The sequence below is a fragment of the Mesoplodon mirus genome, assembly GCF_964341445.2.
Source record: "Mesoplodon mirus genome assembly, chromosome: 3".
Taxonomy (NCBI): Eukaryota; Metazoa; Chordata; class Mammalia; order Artiodactyla; family Ziphiidae; genus Mesoplodon; species Mesoplodon mirus.
Window position 1 is genome coordinate 92,926,532 of NC_138978.1, and position 18,896 is coordinate 92,945,427.

Genomic DNA, 18,896 nt, shown 5'->3' on the forward strand with positions numbered 1-18,896 from the left:
TATCAGCCTTTCTTTCACAGATCATGCCTTGGTATTGTATTTAAAAGTTATCAGTGACTCAAGATCATCTATGTTTTCTCCTATGTTCTGGGAATTTTCTAGTTTTGCATTCTACATTTAAGTCTATGATCCACTTTGAGTTAATTTTTGTGACGGCTGTAAGGTCTGTGTTTATATTCATTTTTATGCACATGGATGTCCAGTTGTTCCAGCCCCATTTATTGAAAAGACTATCCGGTATCCATCATATTGCCTTTGATCCTTTGTCAAAGATCAGTTGACTATATTTGTGTGGGTCTGTTTCTGGGCTATCTATTCTGTTCCATTTATCTGTCTGTTCTATAGTCAATACTACACCACAATATTGTAGCTAGAATGTCTTAAAATTAGGTAATGTAAATTCTTTGACTTTTTTCTTCTCCTTCAATGTTGTACTGGCTATTCTGGATCTTTTACCTCTCTGCATATACTTTAGAATCAGTTTGTCAATATCCACAAAATAACTTGCTAGGATTCTGACTGGGATTGTACTGAAGCTAAAGATCAACTTGGGAAGAAGTGATATCTTAAGAAAACTGAGTCTTCCTATCGAGGAACATGAAATCTCTCCATTTACTTAGTTTTTCTTTGATTTTGTCCATTGGAGTTTCATAGTTTTTTTCATATAGATCTTACATTTATTTTGTTAGATTTATACCTAAGTATTTCATTTTGGGGGTTGCTAATGTAAATCATAATGTGTTTTGAATTTCACATTCCAATTGCTCATTGTTGGTATGAGAAAAACAATTGATTTTTGTATATTAACCATGTATCTTGCAACCCTGATATAATGCTTATTATATCAGGAGGTTTTTTTGTCAATATTCCAGGAGGGATTTTTGTCAATATTTTTCAGATTTTCCACATAGACAATCATGTCATCTGTAAACAAATACAGTTTTATTTCTACCTTCTCAATCTGTATACCTTTTATTTCCTTTTCTTGTTTTATGCATTAGTTAGGACTTCCAATATGGTATTAAAAAGGAGTGTTAAGAGTGGACATTCTTGCTTTGTTCTGAATCTTATCAGGTAGATCATCTTTTTATTTGGGTCTTTTTTTCTTTAAAAATTTAAAAAATTTAAATAATAAATTTAAATAAAAATTTAAAATAATGATGTATGCATCCATAATCTTTTTTCTTTTTATTTATTTAGAAAATTTTTCATTGAAGTATAGTTGAGTTACTATATCATGTAAGTTTCTGGTGTACAGCAGAATAATTCAGTTATATATATATAAAGATATCATTTTTAGATTATTTTCCCTTATAGGTTATTACAAAATATTGACTATATTGATAGTTCCCTGTGCTATACAGTAGGTCCTTGTTGGTTAACTATTTTGTACATAGGACTGTGTATATGTTAATTCCAGACTCCTAATTTATCCCTCCCACCACCTCCCTTTCCCCTTTGGTAACCATAAGTTTGTTTTCTATGTCTGTGAGTCTCTTTCTGTTTTGGAAGTAAGTTCATTTGCGTCTTTTTTTTCCTTTTAGATTCCAAATATAAGTGATATCATATGATATTTGTCTTTCCCGGTCTGGCTTACTTCACTTAGGATGATAATCTCTAGGTTTATCCATGTTGCTGCAAATGGCATTATTACATTCTTTTATGGCTGAGTAATATTCAATTATATAAATATACCACATCTTCTTTATCCATTCATCTGTCAATGGATATTTAGGTTGCTTCTGTGTCTTGGCTATAGTAAACAGTGTTGCTATGAACATTGGGGTGCCTGTATTTCTTCGAATTGTGGTTTTCTCTGGGTATATGCCCAGGAGTGGGAATACAGTAGCTCTATTTTTAGTTTTTTAAGGAACCACTATACTGTTCTCCATAGTGGCTGTAACATTTTACATTCCCACCAACAGTGTAGGAAGTTTCCTTTTTCTCCACACCTTCTCCAGCATTTAGTATTTGTAGACTTTTTGATGATGGCCATTCTGACCAGTGTGAGGTAATACTTCATTGTAGCTTTGATTTGCATTTCTCTAATAATTAGTGACGTTGAGCATCTTTTCATGTGCCTTTTGGCCAACTGTCTGTCTTCCTTGGAGGGATGTCTATTTAGGTCTTCTGCTTATTTTTGAATTGGGTTTTTTGGTTTTTTGATATTTAGCTGTATGTGCTGTTTGTATATTTTGGAAATTAATCCCTTGTCAGTCACATCATTTGCAAATATCTTCTCCCATTCTGTAGGTTGTCTTTTTGTTTCGTTCATGGCTTCCTTTGCTGTGCAAAAGCTTTTAAGTTTAATTAAGCCCCATTTGTTTACTTTGTTTTTATTTCCATTACTCTAGGAGACAGATCCAAAAATATACTGCTGCAATTTATGTCAAAGAGTGTCTTGCCAATGTTTTCCTCTAGGAGTTTTATTGCATCCAGTCTTACACTTAGGTCTTTAATCCATTTTGAATTTATATTTGTGTATGGTGCTACAGAATGTTCTAATTTCATTCTTTTACATGTAGCTGTCCAGTTTTCCCAGCACCACCTATTAAAGAGACTTTTCTCCATTGTATATTCTTGCCTTTTTTGTCATAGATTGACCATTAATTGATTAATTAATTGATTGAACATTAATCAGTATCTTACCACTTTTATTCAACATAATTTTAGCCACAGCAATCAGAGAAGAAAAAGAGATAAAAGGGATCCAAACTGGAAAAGAAGGAAAACTGTCACTGTTTGTGGATGACATGATACTATATACAGAAAATCCTAAAGACACTACCAGAAAACTTATTAGAGCTCATCGATGGATTCAGTAAAGCTGCAGGATAAAAAATTAATACACAGAAATCTGTTGCATTACTATACACTAACAATGAAAGATCAGAAGGATAAATTAAGGAAACAATCCCATTTACCATCACATCAAAAAGAATAAAATACCTATGAATAAACCTACCTGAGAAGGCAAAAGACCTGCACTCTGAAAACTATGACACTGATGAAAGCAATCAAAGAAGACACAAACAGGGCTTCCCTGGTGGTGCAGTGGTTGAGAGTCCGCCTGCCGATGCAGGGGACACGGGTTCATGCCCCGGTCTGGGAAGATCCCACATGCCGCAGAGTGGCTGGGCCCGTGAGCCATGGCCGCTGAGCCTGCGCATCCGGAGCCTGTGCTCCGCAACGGGAGAGGCCACAACAGTGAGAGGCCCGCGTACCACAAAAAAAAAAAAAAAAAAGACACAAACAGATGGAAAGATATACTATGGAAGAATCAATATTTTAAAAATGATCATACTATCCAAGGCAATCTATAGATTCAATGCAATCCCCATCAAACTACCAGTGGCATTTTTCACAAAACTAGAACAAAAGATTTTTACTTTTGTACAGAAACACAAAAGAACCCCAAATACCAAAGCCATCTTGATAGGAAAACATGGAGCTGGAGGAATCAGGCTCCCTGATCTCAGACTATGCTACAAAGCTACAGTCATAAAAACAGCATGGTACTGGAAAAAAAAATACACAGATCAATGAAACAGGATAGAAAGCCCAGAAATAAACCCACTCACCTATGGTCAATTAATCTTTTTTCCAAATATAGTAAAAATGGTAAGGGTACTTTAGTTTTGTAATAAACTGTGAAACTGTCTTCCAAAGTGTCTGTAAACTTTCCCCTAAATTATGCTTTAATTGCATCTGACATATTTTGAAGTTTTATTTTCATTATTATTCAAAATGTTTTTTAAAATTTCCCCTGTGATTTCTCCTCTGAACCATGGTTATTCTTAAATTTGTTGTTTAATTTCTAAATAGTTAGGCCACTGTAAGTAAGTGGCTGGAAGTAAGCAAGAGAGAAATTGGCTGGAAGTAAGTAAGAGGGAAATTGAGTCACAAAATATAAGGTCAGAGAATCAGTCAAGAGAATCTGAAATACAAGGGGTATTGTAGGAATTTTCCCTTTTACTTTAGGTGAGGTAGGAAGCCAATGAGGGGTTTTGATCAGAGGAGAAATATGATCTGACAAATTAATAAGGTCATTCTAGCTGCTGTGTGGAGAACAGACTTTATGGGGCCCATTTGGAAGTATAGTCCTCAACCTTGGCTGCATTCTGGAATCACCTGAGATGCTTTAAAAATACTGATGCTAACTAAAGTCTCCACAACACACACACACACACACACACACACACACACACTTCTCACTTAATTGGTCTGGAGTTTGGCTTAAAAATTGGAAGTTTTTAAACTTCCCTTGTCCCCATGGTGATTCCAATGTGCATTCAAGGTTCAGAACTACTGAGTTTGAACATTCTGAATATATTTTCTGAGGAATTCTAATAGAGTGCAGAGTATGGGAAAAATGAAGAATAAAAAGTGTCAAGAATGACCCACTTGCTTGGCTAGCCTGACTTCTGGTAAACTACAAGGTGAATTAGTGGTAATGGAGAGGTCTAGGTTGGCTGAGGTTCCTTTCATTTACCATATTCCCAAAAACTGTGCACCACAGTGGTTTCCCATTTATGTCTTCACCTTTTCTCTTAGCCTATAGTCTCCTAGCCCTTCTTCAGAGCTCAGCTCAATTAACTCCCTTGGGGAATCTTCCTTGTCAAATCATCCTATAAGCTACACTCTTACCAATACAATTCTCCTTTGGAGAATTATCTTAGTTACAATTAAATATACATTTATGTGGTTATTTGATAAATGCCTACCTCTTCTCTCATTACACTATGATGATAAAGCTCATGAAAATTTGCTCAAGATTGTAACTCTCGTGCCCGATTGTGCTTTGCACACTTAAGAATTTAATGGGGCTTCCCTGGTGGCGCAGGGCTTCCCTGGTGGCGCAGTGGTTGAGAGTCCGCCTGCCGATGCAGGGTACTCGGGTTCGTGCCCTGGTCTGGGAGGATCCCACATGCCGTGGAGCGGTTAGGCCCGTGAGCCATGGCCGCTGAGCCTGTGCGTCCAGAGCCTGTGCTCCGCAACGGGAGAGGCCACAACAGTGAGAGGCCCGCGTACCACAAAAAAAAAAAAAAAAAAAAAAAAAAAGAATTTAATGAATATTTGAACCATGTCTAAGAGTAGCTATCTCCACAAACTTTCAATGTCATTGTGTTTTCAGTGGCCTTGTATCTATTATACTAGAATCACCCTTTTAGATATAAATGCTAGTAGAGTTCACAAATACATACATTTCTCAAAACAATAAAAAAATTAGTGTAATAACAAAGCCCTCTTTCTTATTCAAATCTGCTAAAATGCCACAGATGAGATTTGAGACTCTTGTATGTAAAGTATAACTTCACTCTTTTTTTTTTTGATCAGTGTTGAATTTTTATTTCAGAAAAACACCAAAAGAAAAGTTATTGAGTGGAGTATGTTAAAATTATCCTTTTCTTAAAATTAATTTTTATTGGAGTATATTTGATTTAAAATGTTGTGTTAGTTTCTGTTGTACAGCAAATTGAAACAGTTACACACATACATATATCTACTCTTTTTTAGATTCTATTCCCATATAGGTCATTACAGAGTACAGAGTAGAGTTCCCTGTGCTATACAATAGGTCCTTATTAGTTATCTATTTTATATACATAGCAGTGTGTATATGTCAATCCCAATCTCCCAATTTGTCCCTCCCCCCACTTTCCCCTTTGGTAAGCATAAGTTTGTTTTCTACATCTGTGGCTCTATTTCTGTTTTGTAAATAGGTTTGTTTGTACCACTTTTTTTAGATTCCACAGATAAACAATATCAAATGATATTTGTCTTTGTCTGACTTACTTCACTCAGTATGACAATCTCTAGGTCCATCCATGTCACTGCAGTGGCATTATTTCATTGTTTTCTATGACTGAGTAATATTCCATCGTATATATGTACCACGACTTCTTTACCCTAACTTCATTCTTAAAATTCAATAAATTGTACTATCAATTAGTATATTTAATTACACTCCAATATACACACAAAATTTTTAAATTCTATTAGAAAACATAACCATGTTACAAATATATATATATAACTTATCCTAAATTATAATCTCAAATTATAAATTGAAATTCAAATTTTATGTTAAGGCTCACTGTAATTCTTGCTACAGATAGTCCTAATAAATCCTAATACCATTTAATTTCCAATCTAATATAAAGAGCCTGAGGTTACTAATTTAAAGAAATTAATTAAAACCACAAATAAACACCTGATACATCTATATTTCAAGAATAGCAGTCAAGATCAAAAACTGAGTATATAAACTGAAATTTAAAAAACCAATACAAGGAAATCATCCCTTGCTGATGGTAACTTGTTTTCTTATCAATAACCTCCTAACTGTGACTGTTTCTAGGGTTTTATTTTATTCTAGGGTTTCTATTGCTCCTCACCACTGGTTTTGTTTTAATCTTCTCTTATGATTTTAAAATTAATAAATACATGTTAATGACTTACAAAATGTTCTGCACATCACTGGATTCTATTTAAACACTTTATACAAGCCATCCCTTTTACCGGGAGTCCTACCCCAAGGCACTATGCTCTGAATGCAGAGGTTGAGGGCAGTTCACCCCTCGACTCTGGCACCCAGCCCACACTTGGTATTTGGCAGGCCCCATAATTGCACTGATTTGAATAATCAAGAATAGAAAAAGGCTTGCCTACTTTTGTTTTTAGGAAACATATATGATAACTACAATCACTTCTAAGCATAACTACAATCACTTCTAAGCACAACCTGGAATGTGATAAGACATTCAAAGATATTCAATTGAATTATGCTACAAGGAACATGTAAGTGTGACTCTGTGTGTGTGTGTGTGTGTGTGATATATATGTTGTGTGTGTGTATTTAATAGTTATATGTTTTCAAACACCGAGGGTTTCTTTCCAAAGTGTGTTTTAAAACCTGAGTACTGTAACATTAACAGATGAGCCTGGATTGAGTCAAGTCCAAATAATCTACCATGTTACATACTTATGAGGATATAAAATATAAAACTTAAGTTAAGGAATGTATTCATATCCTAAATAGACTGTTTGGAAATTTGTGTAAATATACTACTTCTGTGCAACATCATATATAAAATGTATTTATTGTTACATATAAGCAGATAAAAATAATAATAAGAGGCATACAATAATTTAGCATGTTTAGATAATCTTAAGCTTGCTCATATATTTATAGATTGAAAATAGTATGTATTAGTATTGATATAGTCAAGATATCTTTCTGGAATAACTATATCATCTATAGAAATATATGGAACAAAAATATTTATCATGACCCTTAAAAGCAGGTAAATATTTTGGTGGAAGTGCTGAAAGAACAATCAATTCTCTAAAAATTTCAAGTGAGCAGAATAATCCTGAAGAAATATGAATTGCAAGACAAGTCCTGTATTACTACCAAATAAAAATAGACTTTCATTTTAATGGAATGACTGAACCTAAGCAATGATTCTCAGGCTTCAATTAATGCTTCTAACTGGCTCAAACTTGCTACCCAATGATTTTTAATTATTTAATATATTTTACTCATATGCAATCATTTAACTATAATTATATGTCAAAACTAGTAATTTATTTCTTTACAATGAAAAAATTTCTTACCCTTGTTTCACTATTAAAAAGAAAAAATCTGATTCCTCAAACAGCTTTTTCATCCAAACTGTTTAAATTTCAACACAGTTCTTAGCCCTGGGTGAGAAATGTCTCAAGCAATATTCCCTTACAGAATATGAAATTATAAGCAACATCTAAGTGGATGAAGGAAGAAATGAAATATGGAGGGAAAATATGACAATGACAAATATAATACCTGTAAGTAATTTAACCTTATTGTAAATCATTTTTCTTACCCATCTTAAAAAAAAAAAAAAAAAGAAAGATTGCTCTAAACTCTCCTCAAAGATAGAGGGAGATACTGGCAGGATAACTGGTTTGTAAACACAGCACAGATATCGACTAAAGGTATCACCTATGATGTCCAATGACAGACACCCATTTCCACTAAAACTTGATGGAAGTTGATGTTATGGAAGACTTCTAAATAAAATGACTACTATTATTTATTCTATTTGCCAGCCAAAGTAATGGCCCTTAAAATGGGTGAGAACTATAGGGCTAAAAGTTAGGACATGTACTAAATTAACTAAATTTCTTAGGAGGTTTCTTGGAAGATATTAGGAAGGTTGAAATTTAAACATCAGGAGCATTTTTTTTTAAAGAGTACAGAGTATACCATATGGCCTCTCATTGAATCCTAGAAAAAACTTCTTTGTGCACTAAGAAAAAGATTTATTCATGATTCACTGATTTATTAAGTAAACATTGATTGATTAAATTTTAAAATAGAGGCAATTCCTCAGAGAGTCCCACGGGTACAAAACTTTATAAAGGAGTTAAATAGACAAAAAACACATCACAATGAATATTTTCCAATAAATATCAGCTATCATGTATGTACTTTAGTAGATGCCATGATTCTTCATCTATTTATAAAAATAATTGATAAACTATAATATCACAACACTGAATTTTCATAGGTACCTCATTGTGGTTAACTAGTGTCAAACCGGAGAGTAACATTATACTGTTTCATAATGTACATGGTTCTTCAACCACAAGCATAACAGATAAATGCTAACTGATTCAGTGGCATTGACATGGATACCTCAAGTTGGCTGCATATTTGTGATTTTAAAATTGCAACTGACGATTTAATTCTTAATCATGCCTGTTCACTTGCATGAGTAATCTAGGAAATGTAACTTATTCAATTTCAAGAAACAGCCCAGAAACTAGGAGATATGACACCTCAGTAAATGTTCTAAGTCACACTTATTAATAACATTGGAAGAGCTTCATAGTATTTTTACTATTGATCAGAGAAAATCACAAATTCATAATATATGTACCAAACAATTCTTTGAAATTTATTTTAATTGGTTTATGTCAAATTTGCTCTTAACGAGGGGTCAGTGAACTATGACCCATGGGACAAATCCAGCTGGCTGCCAATTTCCATAAATAAAATTTCATTAGAACACAGCCACAACAATGCAGCCACACCCGTTGGATGATATATTGTCTATGTGGGTGCCTTTGCACTATACCAGCACAACTGAATAGTTCCAATTAGAGACCATATGACCCAGAAAGCTGAAGATACTATCCAGACTTCTACATAAACTGTTTGCTTACTTCTGCTTTAGACTATCAAATTACCATGTTCTGTTTATTGAAGCAACAAATTCAGAAAAAGTAAATCTAACCAGTTAGCTATCTTCACCAGTTGTCAGAATGGGACACATTTTTTCTTCCCAAAAAATAGAGTAAACACAAACACTCTCGATGGATAGAATTCATTATACATCACAATAACCTGTAGAAATAATAGATAAGAAAGGGTAGAAATTTTCTTTTAAATGTAGTGTGCTGATATATGAGAAATGGTAAATAGAAAAACTAAACTGCAATGTATATCTTCTAGAAGAGAAGACTATTACAGAAAAAAAATAGAATCAGCTATTGTGTTATATGTGGAATGAACCTAAATTAATTAGAATGAGCAATAACAAAATATACCAATGTACTTATAAACAATAATGAATTATCTATAAACCCATTCTATTATCTTCTTAAGTTGTAGAAAATGCCAAATATAATTACAAAATACATATTCAAAACATGTAAACCACTAATTTTCCACTTGTAAAAGACTGATTCAAAAAGCAATTTACTTTATGGTTTACTTAAGCTTTGTAACTACATTAAAATATGATAGTATATACACAACAGCTTGTTAACAAGATTATCATAACATTACAATCATAATGTGGCACTTCAATTATGGATACTTAAAATTAAAGCTAATCCTCACAGTACCAATTTTTATCTCCTAAATAATTTTAGCTCATTCAAAGTCTGTATCTAAAATGATAAGCATTCTAGAGTAAGACAGCTCTCTGTACTTTTCTTTGGTAGCAAAACAAAGGCTGTATCCTTTCTCTGTAGTCTTTAACACACAATCTTTTGCTACTAAGGGAAAAATGCAATTTTTTTTTACCTTAGTTAAATACTATCTATTTATGTTGTTGCTAATGTTGTTGTTTTAAATAGTAACTTCTAATATAATAATACATATTTTCTGTTTTGGTTTTATCATTCTAAATGTATCAAGTGGTCATAAAATAGCAGTTACAATATTAATTTGATTTTTTTCTGTAAATATTTCTTTTAAGAAAATATTGTCTAGTTACACAGTGGGCACCAGGTTGAAAGAACCAATGCTCAGATTAATGAATATGATAATGCGTTTTATAAGTATATAACTGCATCAAGTCATGCCTGATTTACTTGTGCTATTTCCCAAAATTTATAATTAATAAGTATGCAATCATTTCTAACATTCAAGTACTAATTAAAGTTCAAAGTAGAGGGCTTCCCTGGTGGCGCAGTGGTTGGGAGTCTGCCTGCCAATGCAGGGGACACGGGTTCAAGCCCTGGTCTGAGAAGATCCCACATGCCGCGAAGCAACTAAGCCCGTGTGCCACAACTACTGACCCTGTGCGTCTGGGGCCTGTGCTCCGCAACGGGAGAGGTCCCCGCTCTCTGCAACTGGAGAAAGCCCTCGCACAGAAACGAAGACCCAACACAGCCAAAAATAAATTAACTAATTTTTTTAAAAAAGTTCAAAGTAGAGAAAAACAGTAAATTAACATAGCTCTTAATTCATATATACCAATTGCTACCAAATCCATAAATAATCCACAAGTATTAGGTATATATTTGGTTTTATTAAACATTAGTGAAAATATAGAACTTTTCTTCTACTTCCCATGAATGGTGAAAAAATTAAATTATCTTTGGCCCATTTGAAACTGAATGACAAATCTTGCTTTCACTCATCCCTGAAGTGAATGAAAGTAACATTCTTAAGTTATGCAGTAAACAGATAATACCAAATGTATGTGTGTGCATACACGTGTGCATATTTGCACATATATGTGTAAACTGTGTGTATACATATGTATTCATAGTACACAAATTACATTAACTTAATTACACGGAATATATAATCAAATGCAATTAATTACATATATTTTTACATAATTAATCATTTTCCTAATGCTTAACCTACGTTTTCTAAGCTGCATTTCAATAATGTTATTAAAGTAGTTCCATCATCATTATCTAGAAAAAGTGATGGTGTGCTTTTTGTCTTTATATTTTATAAAATTTGAAGATATTCAGCCTGGTTGCCCTCTTTCTGTTAGGTGACACAAACCATAGACACGTGCTTATGTGCGTAGTAGAGTGTGTGCCTCTCTCTAAGAGAAATGATAAAGATAAGATATTCTCCTCTGCATGGAAGAAAAGAGGATACTCTTGTAACCTGCTTACTGGGGGCGGAGGGTGGGGTGTGTTTTCCAGAGATTCCTGCTGATCCCTTTAGCGAAAAAAAAACTTGGAGAAATATAATTATTATAGGATCAAGAAATATGATTAAAATAGGAAGCTTACGCATTGCTTCTGCATCCAATTTCACAGGTCAAACTTTGCATGTAGTTAAAACGCACACATACACACACATGGGCATTTATAATTACCTTTATTTTTGTAAACTTTGAAAACAAAAATATGTTACTAATATTGAATATGTAATCACCGATCATTATATAACATATTCAGGACTTTAAACAATTTGTATTTACTTTTCATACCATTAAACAACCTGATTTCATTAGAAATATTTTAATAATTTCTCATTTTATTTTATACTTCTCTTCAACACCACTTCAAATTTTCTCATGCCTTAGATTTGTTTTCTAAACTACTTATTCAATTCACTATTCATAAATATTTAGGTTTCCTTCTCTTCCCCCTCCTCTTTTTTTACCATTATAAAAGAATTTCATTGAAAGTTGTGCATAAAACTGTAATTCTAACAGATATGTCTAAAAAGCAAATGAATCTCCAAACTTCAAATGCTGTCAAGCTGCAAGATTTCCTTGACTGGGACAGGGAGATTCATATAGAGATAGAAATAAAGACAGAAATTAATAGAGATAGAGTACATATATATGGACATATATATATATATATATATATACAAACGCACATTTCTGCATGTAATATATATATATATATATATATACAAACACACATTTCTGCATGTAATATATATATATATATATATATATATATATATACACACACACACAAATTTATCTACAAGTGTAAGGTTAAGTAGGATAGTGATAATATTCTTATCTTCAAGTCTTATTCAGATGGCCAAATTACTCATAGAGACAGTCTTTTACTTCAATTCATGTGGAAGTACCAGTTAAAGAAATACCAGTGTAGTTTAACCATTATGCTTAGCAAGGGATGCAAAATTAATATAACTAAAACAATAAGCAACTAAAACAATATCTAGGTACCAGGAGTAACACATCCCTTAGATCAGATGGCAAACAGCCTCAGTACCACTAGATATTAACAGAGGAATGAAATTAAAGTTGTATTTTGTAAACTAACACATCTAGAAGGGAAAAACTGAAAAATACTTATTTTTAATGTCTTTGAATCTCTTTTCAGACCTCACTCTTTCAATGAAAAGTTTAGATTGCTATTTATATTCCTTCTACCTCTCAAAGTCTAAAGTAAAGCAATAGCTTTAAAGGATTTTTACCTTTCGACTTAAATGATATTTAAAATGTACTGTATCTCTTAAAATTATTTTCCTAATTTACATAGTTATACTTTCAGTTTTAACTCTGGATACATGGCAGGGTTTATGTACACCTACAATTACTATTACACGCACCAGAAAAAAAGCCAAGAATATAAACTGTGCAACTCAACATCACCATCTAGTGACAGAATTCCTAACACGTGACAAAGCTGAGCAAAAAGGAATAGATTTCAGAGATATAATGTCCTGGTAGTTTATCTTTAGAATAATCACCTAAATGTAACAGCTCTCACTGAATATGTATGGCTCTACATATAAAATACTAACCCTTAATTGGCTATGTCTGTACTCTAAAATGTAATTTATATTCTCACCATCGAGGTATATCCACAGATCTCACCAATCTATATTTTTGTGTATTAAGTCATTATCAGAAAGCTTCATATAGTTGTTTACATTTTTTTCTTAATGAACTATATTCTATATGTAACTTTTCTTTCAGATTTTGACACCCCATTTTCTTAAGTTATTCAACTGAAGTACCTTCCAATTTCATTATTTCTACTACACATGGCCCACTACTTCCTTGGGAAGTAAAAAGGTGACAGAGACACCACGTTTTTTAAAAAGGTCCCACTTTTCCCCTTGATGTTTAGAAATGATTACAGGGGCTATGACAGGTGCAAAATATAATACAGTAATCAAATCACTTTGGTATGATAAGAGGGTTGAATTGGCAGAGATAAGGGGAAAAAATGAAAAGAAATGGAGAATTTCACCTCTAAATTCACTCTTATCATACTATAGACAGAGATTTCACCTGGAGATGATACATATTTTTCTGTCCTTAAAATTTTTTCATGTCATCATTTTCAGAAATCCTGTACAGTATTTCCACACAGCCATGGAACTACAATGGACTCTATAAGTTAGACAAAAAATATTCCCTCTGGCATTCTACATTCTAAGACCACACCGAAGTTTTCCAGTCAATTCCATTATGTATGACATATGTAATTTATTTGAAATAAGCACTATACACCATTCAATAGAAGTAATGTATACAAACATTGTAATACTTTGTATCTTCATTTTCTTAATGTTTCATAAATTACAAAGCATTCTCCCTACATTATTGTTGTTCTTCATATCAATCCTATTAAGTTTTTAATCCTATCTTACAAAAAAGACTAAAAAAGACTAATTTATCTAAAATCACAGTTGGAGGTTAAAATCTGATTTTTGCCACTTATCCTAGATTTTGTATCTTATTTTATTCTTCCCATTTTTCCTTCTTACTTCATTATTTTTCTTTTTTCTTTTTTTTTTTTTTAGATGGAGAATTTTAATTAAATTGGCATAGTTAAGACCAAAAAAGGAAAGTGGACATTGTCAGTGTATCTTCAGCCCTTGCCTTAACGGGTGAATGAACACAACTTGAAACACAGGTGACTCTTGCTGGTCTATGAGATAGTGAAGGGAGCTTCTCAATATTTAAATATATTAATATAACCAGTTATAGAAATCTAAATATAAAACCAATCTCCTATAGGGTTTGAGAAGGCATTCACCATATCCCTAAAAAGTTTAACATTCCTTATTCAAGTTTAATCATCTCTTTAGAAAGGGAAAACAGTGATAGTACTTGTTGAACCAGAATTACTATCAAAATTCAAAAAGCTGGGCATATTTATTTAGCCATAAGCCAATCTTATTTAAATCAGGACAGAAATATTACATCAGCCATTCATGATCTGAATTCTAGTGTATGAGATCAATTTAAATATGGTACACACAAAAAGTCATGAGACATTTGTCTCATAATAAATAAGGCAGTGGCCAACTATTACTCATTAGTAGCTTTTTTGAGATAAGCTATCAAGTCTGTCCTTTCTCCCTTCTTCTTAACGCCAGCGAAGATCATTTTTGTTCCAGGGATGTACTTCTTGGGATTCTCCAAATACTCCATCAGCGTCTCCTCTCCCCAGAGGTGATGCCTTCGTTCTTGTTGGCATCTGTGTAAGAGAATCCGACAGCCTGTCCTGTCTTTTGCCCAAACAGACCACGGAGATTTGGCCCGGTCTTGTGCTTGCCTCCCTTTTCCACAGTATGGCACTGGGCACACTTCTGAACAAAAATCTTCTTGTCCTTCTCGACATCACCCATTTTTAAATCGTTCTTTCTCCGTGCACGACTCAGAGGTTCCCGCTCGCAAGCCGAACATCCCGCTCTCTAATCCCAAGAACACGCCAGTCCACACCTATGTATCTCATTATTTTTCTAATCATTCATAATATGCTCCCATTATAGAAAATTTAGAACAGAAAATTATAAGCCTAAGAAATGTGTAAGCCCACCACTCAGATATAATAGCTATTTTGCTGTATTTTATTCCTATCTTTTTTCTCTTTATTCTTTATATTCAATGGAGATCATGTTCTACGTGCAATTTTGTTTCCTGGTATTTTTCAGTGAACATGATGATACTCGTGTCACTCAAAAACACTGTGTTAAAGATCATTTTAATATCCAGATATAACTAAATATGCCACAATTTACCATTATGTATATATATTTATTGATATACCATATATATTATTTTATATTCTAGAAACTTCATTTTCTTATTATTTCCTTAATAGTAGACAATTAGGTTCTATTCAGTTTGTTTACTGTTATATTTTATAATTTGAGAAACAGTTTCAGATTGTCCATAATTTCTATGTCTTGTGCATAGTATATTTCATGAAGTTAAATTTATATGAAAAGGGGTATGTTTGTTTCAAGGTTCTTAGTAATTATTGGTACACTCCCTTCCTTAAATGCAGAAGTAATTTCAATTCCTCTTGATCTCTGAGAATGGGACAATGGCTCTTACCAGTCCATCTCCAGCACTCAAAAATCTCCTCCTCGCTGAACTGCAGTAACATCAATAACCAAGAATTAGTACTTTTTATGTAATTTATATTTTGCTTGCCATTAGAGTTGAATATTTTAAGGGTTTCTTAATCATACTTTGCCAATTAACCACTGAGCTCCTAAATTTTTTTGCATCTCTTACACTCATGGCAATACAGAACACTGATGTTGTCTTTAAATTTTGTGATTTTTTGCCATATAGAGAAGTTTTTTTTGTTTGGTTTGGTTTTTTTTTTTTTTTTTTTTTTTTGCGGTACGCAGGCCTCTCACTGTTGCGGTCTCTCCCATTGCGGAGCACAGGCTCCGGACGCGCAGGCTCAGCGGCCATGGCTCACGGACCTAGCCACTCCGTGGCATGTGGGATCTTCCCAGACCGGGGCACGGACCCATGCCCCCTGCATCGACAGGTGGACTCCCAACCACTGCGCCACCAGGGAAGCCCCAGAAGCTTTTTTAATGCAGTCAAAGCTCAGTTTTTTCCTCAACTACTTATTGGATTATTATCTCTTTCCCCATCCAAACCTCAGAGATAGTCACTTTCATAGTTTATTGGACTGTGGCTGTCTCATTTATTTATTTATCTCTTTAATATACACGAAACTTCCTTTAATACCTGTGAGGTAAAAATATAAGGTGATTTCTTTTTTCTAAACAGCAAAACAACTGCCTCTTATACCATTTGCCGAACAATTCAACATGTCCTGGATGACTGGGGTACTCTAATATAACTACCTCATAGGATCTTCATAGAATAGGTAATACACAGAAAAGTTCACAAATTTCCATCTTTATCTTAAAACTGGCCATATTACTAAATTCTTTAATTAATTTCTAGATTGTTTTTGTTGTTAATTCCATAGAGGTTTCTACATACAAGTCATGTCTTTAGAAAATAATAGTCACCGTGTCTCCTCCATATCATATTTGTTAATTTTGGTTTTATATCCATTACTATGTTCTGATTCCAGTTTTACTCTTCATTTTTTGAGAGAGAGTGTGCATGATGTGTATGTGTGATGTGTGTGAACGTGGTTTAGCCTTACCCTAGACTCTCCTTTGATGATAATTCCATTGGTGAGAGAAAGGTGAATGTCATGTTAGCAACTCAAAAACATCCCTCTGGGGTGATGCTGTCCAAACCATAGCCACTAACCACATGCAACAACTTGAATTTAAATTAATAAAAATTAAATAAAATTAAACATTCAGTCCTTCAGTTACACTAGCCACAGTTCAAGTGCTCAGACACACCATATCAGAGTCCCAATTAATTCTGTTGGAGAAAGTTATTTAAAATTTTTAATCCCAAAATATGTTTCTCTCTGACACACACTTTCCTAAACCAAGTATTTTCTTAGGCATCTGGTTAGACTCTCCTTTCTGATTCCATGCACTATCATTCGAAATCAGATGCTTTCCCATGGCTACAAATATCAAAATACTTAACAAATCCCAGGCTGCAACCTCCAGTCTTTTTCCTGAGTTGCAGAGTTGTATTTTCCTTTGCCTACTGCAAATTTACACATGAGTTTACCATAGCTATCTCAAATTCATCTGAAAATTAAAATCGTCTTACTTAATCCTCCTCTTCTTTTCTCTTTCCCTATCTCAATTAATGTATATCCAAATACTCAAAATAAAAACATCTGAGTTTAAACTTAAACAGTGCTGTATGTCAATTATATCTCAATAAAACTGGAAGGGAAAAAAAAGTTGAATACAAAGTCAAAAAAAGTTTTTGACTTGCCCTTGATAAATGTCCTTCTTCATATTTTTTATCTTTATCAATAATTCAACAAATAATTATTAAGCACCTAATACGCTAATACTATGGTAAGGCTAAGAATACAAAGGAGAGGAAAATAGCAATCCTCTTACCCTCATGAGATTTACTATCTAGTAGGATACACAAATAAATTAGACTTTATTCTGAAAGCATAAGAAAACTTTAAAAGGTTTTAAACAGAGCAATAGAGACTAAATCAAGTTTTTAATATATTGAGGCTATTAAGTCACAGAGTCTCATCAGATCTACCTTCTAAATATTTCTAAATTTCTCAAACACACTCTCCTCTATTGACCTCTATACCCTTCTACCTTTATCTTAGTGGAGTCACTGATTTCTCTAGATCTCTCATTCCCTCCACTGTACCCTCTACTCTACTGCCAAAACAAACTTTTTTTTTTTTTTTTTTTTTTTTTTTTTTTCTGCAGTACGCAGGCCTCTCACTGTTGTGGCCTCTCCTGTTGCGGAGCACAGGCTCCGGACGCGCAGGCTCAGCAGCCATGGCTCATGGGCCCAGCTGCTCCGCGGCATGTGGGATCTTCCCGGACCAGGGCACGAACCCGTGTCCCCTGCATCGGCAGGTGGACTCTCAACCACTGCGCCACCAGGGAAGCCCATAACAAACTTTTGAATTATTTTTTCCCAGTCTGGGTATGAGTTAAAACCTAATAAAATACTCGTTTCATTTAGCCAGCACATTCCAGAGTAGGCTGTAGCCCCTTACATGTTTTAAATAGCCGGCCACAGGTTCTCACATCCAGGATTAGATCCTCACATCTGGGATCAGGAAGAAGTACCGGAGGGGTCTAAAATGATTCCTGAGCTGGGACACTGATGAAAGAACAGGTCCAAGACTGCATGGCAAAGACTGCCCACGAACAGGGATTGGATGAGATGACAGAGAACTGAGCAAGGGCAGAGACCTCTCTTTTTTGTTCTACACTCATAGCAGTAGTAGAACCTTAATAAATAAGTAGGTAATACCCAACTTGATGGTAAGGCCCGAACACAGCAGCCACAAAATGTCACTCTTCAGATTCAGTCCAGTTTTGCTCCAACTTCTCCAGACTACAGACACACTCAGGAGGAGGGTACCACTGTGGGTGCCCGGAGCCACCTGAGGGCTGCTGCAGAGGTTAAGTTAGTGAGAAAAAAAAGGATGTTCTATAGCCAAGCTATGTCATGCCCATGGACCAAGAGAAAAAATGCCATGGCATTGTTGGGACCAGGGAAACAACTCAAGTACTGGGGCTCTGAGTCTTCACATCAGGCATTTGATTTTTGTATCTGTCTCCCCAACTAGGCCATTAGCCCCTTGAGGGCAGAGATTCCCTTATTCATATCTGTAACCCCATTACCTGGTGTATTACAGAAACACAATAAATGTTTATTAAATAAATTAATGATTGTATCTATCCTCGCATTGTATTTTCTTACCCTATTAGAATTCTAAAAAGCTGTAAAATAATCTTCATGGTTTTA

The 18,896-nt window shown here is 34.0% G+C and overlaps 1 protein-coding gene and 1 pseudogene across 3 annotated transcripts in view; both read right to left on the reverse strand.

The window, feature by feature from the left end:
• The window catches only part of DPYD (dihydropyrimidine dehydrogenase), an 817,544-nt gene that overhangs the window by 685,491 nt on the left and 113,157 nt on the right, over nucleotides 1-18,896 (reverse strand). The window lies entirely within an intron of this gene.
• On the reverse strand, nucleotides 14,016-18,018 carry LOC309801535 (cytochrome c-like; annotated as a pseudogene). The gene has a single exon. The product of its transcript is annotated as a cytochrome c-like (transcript).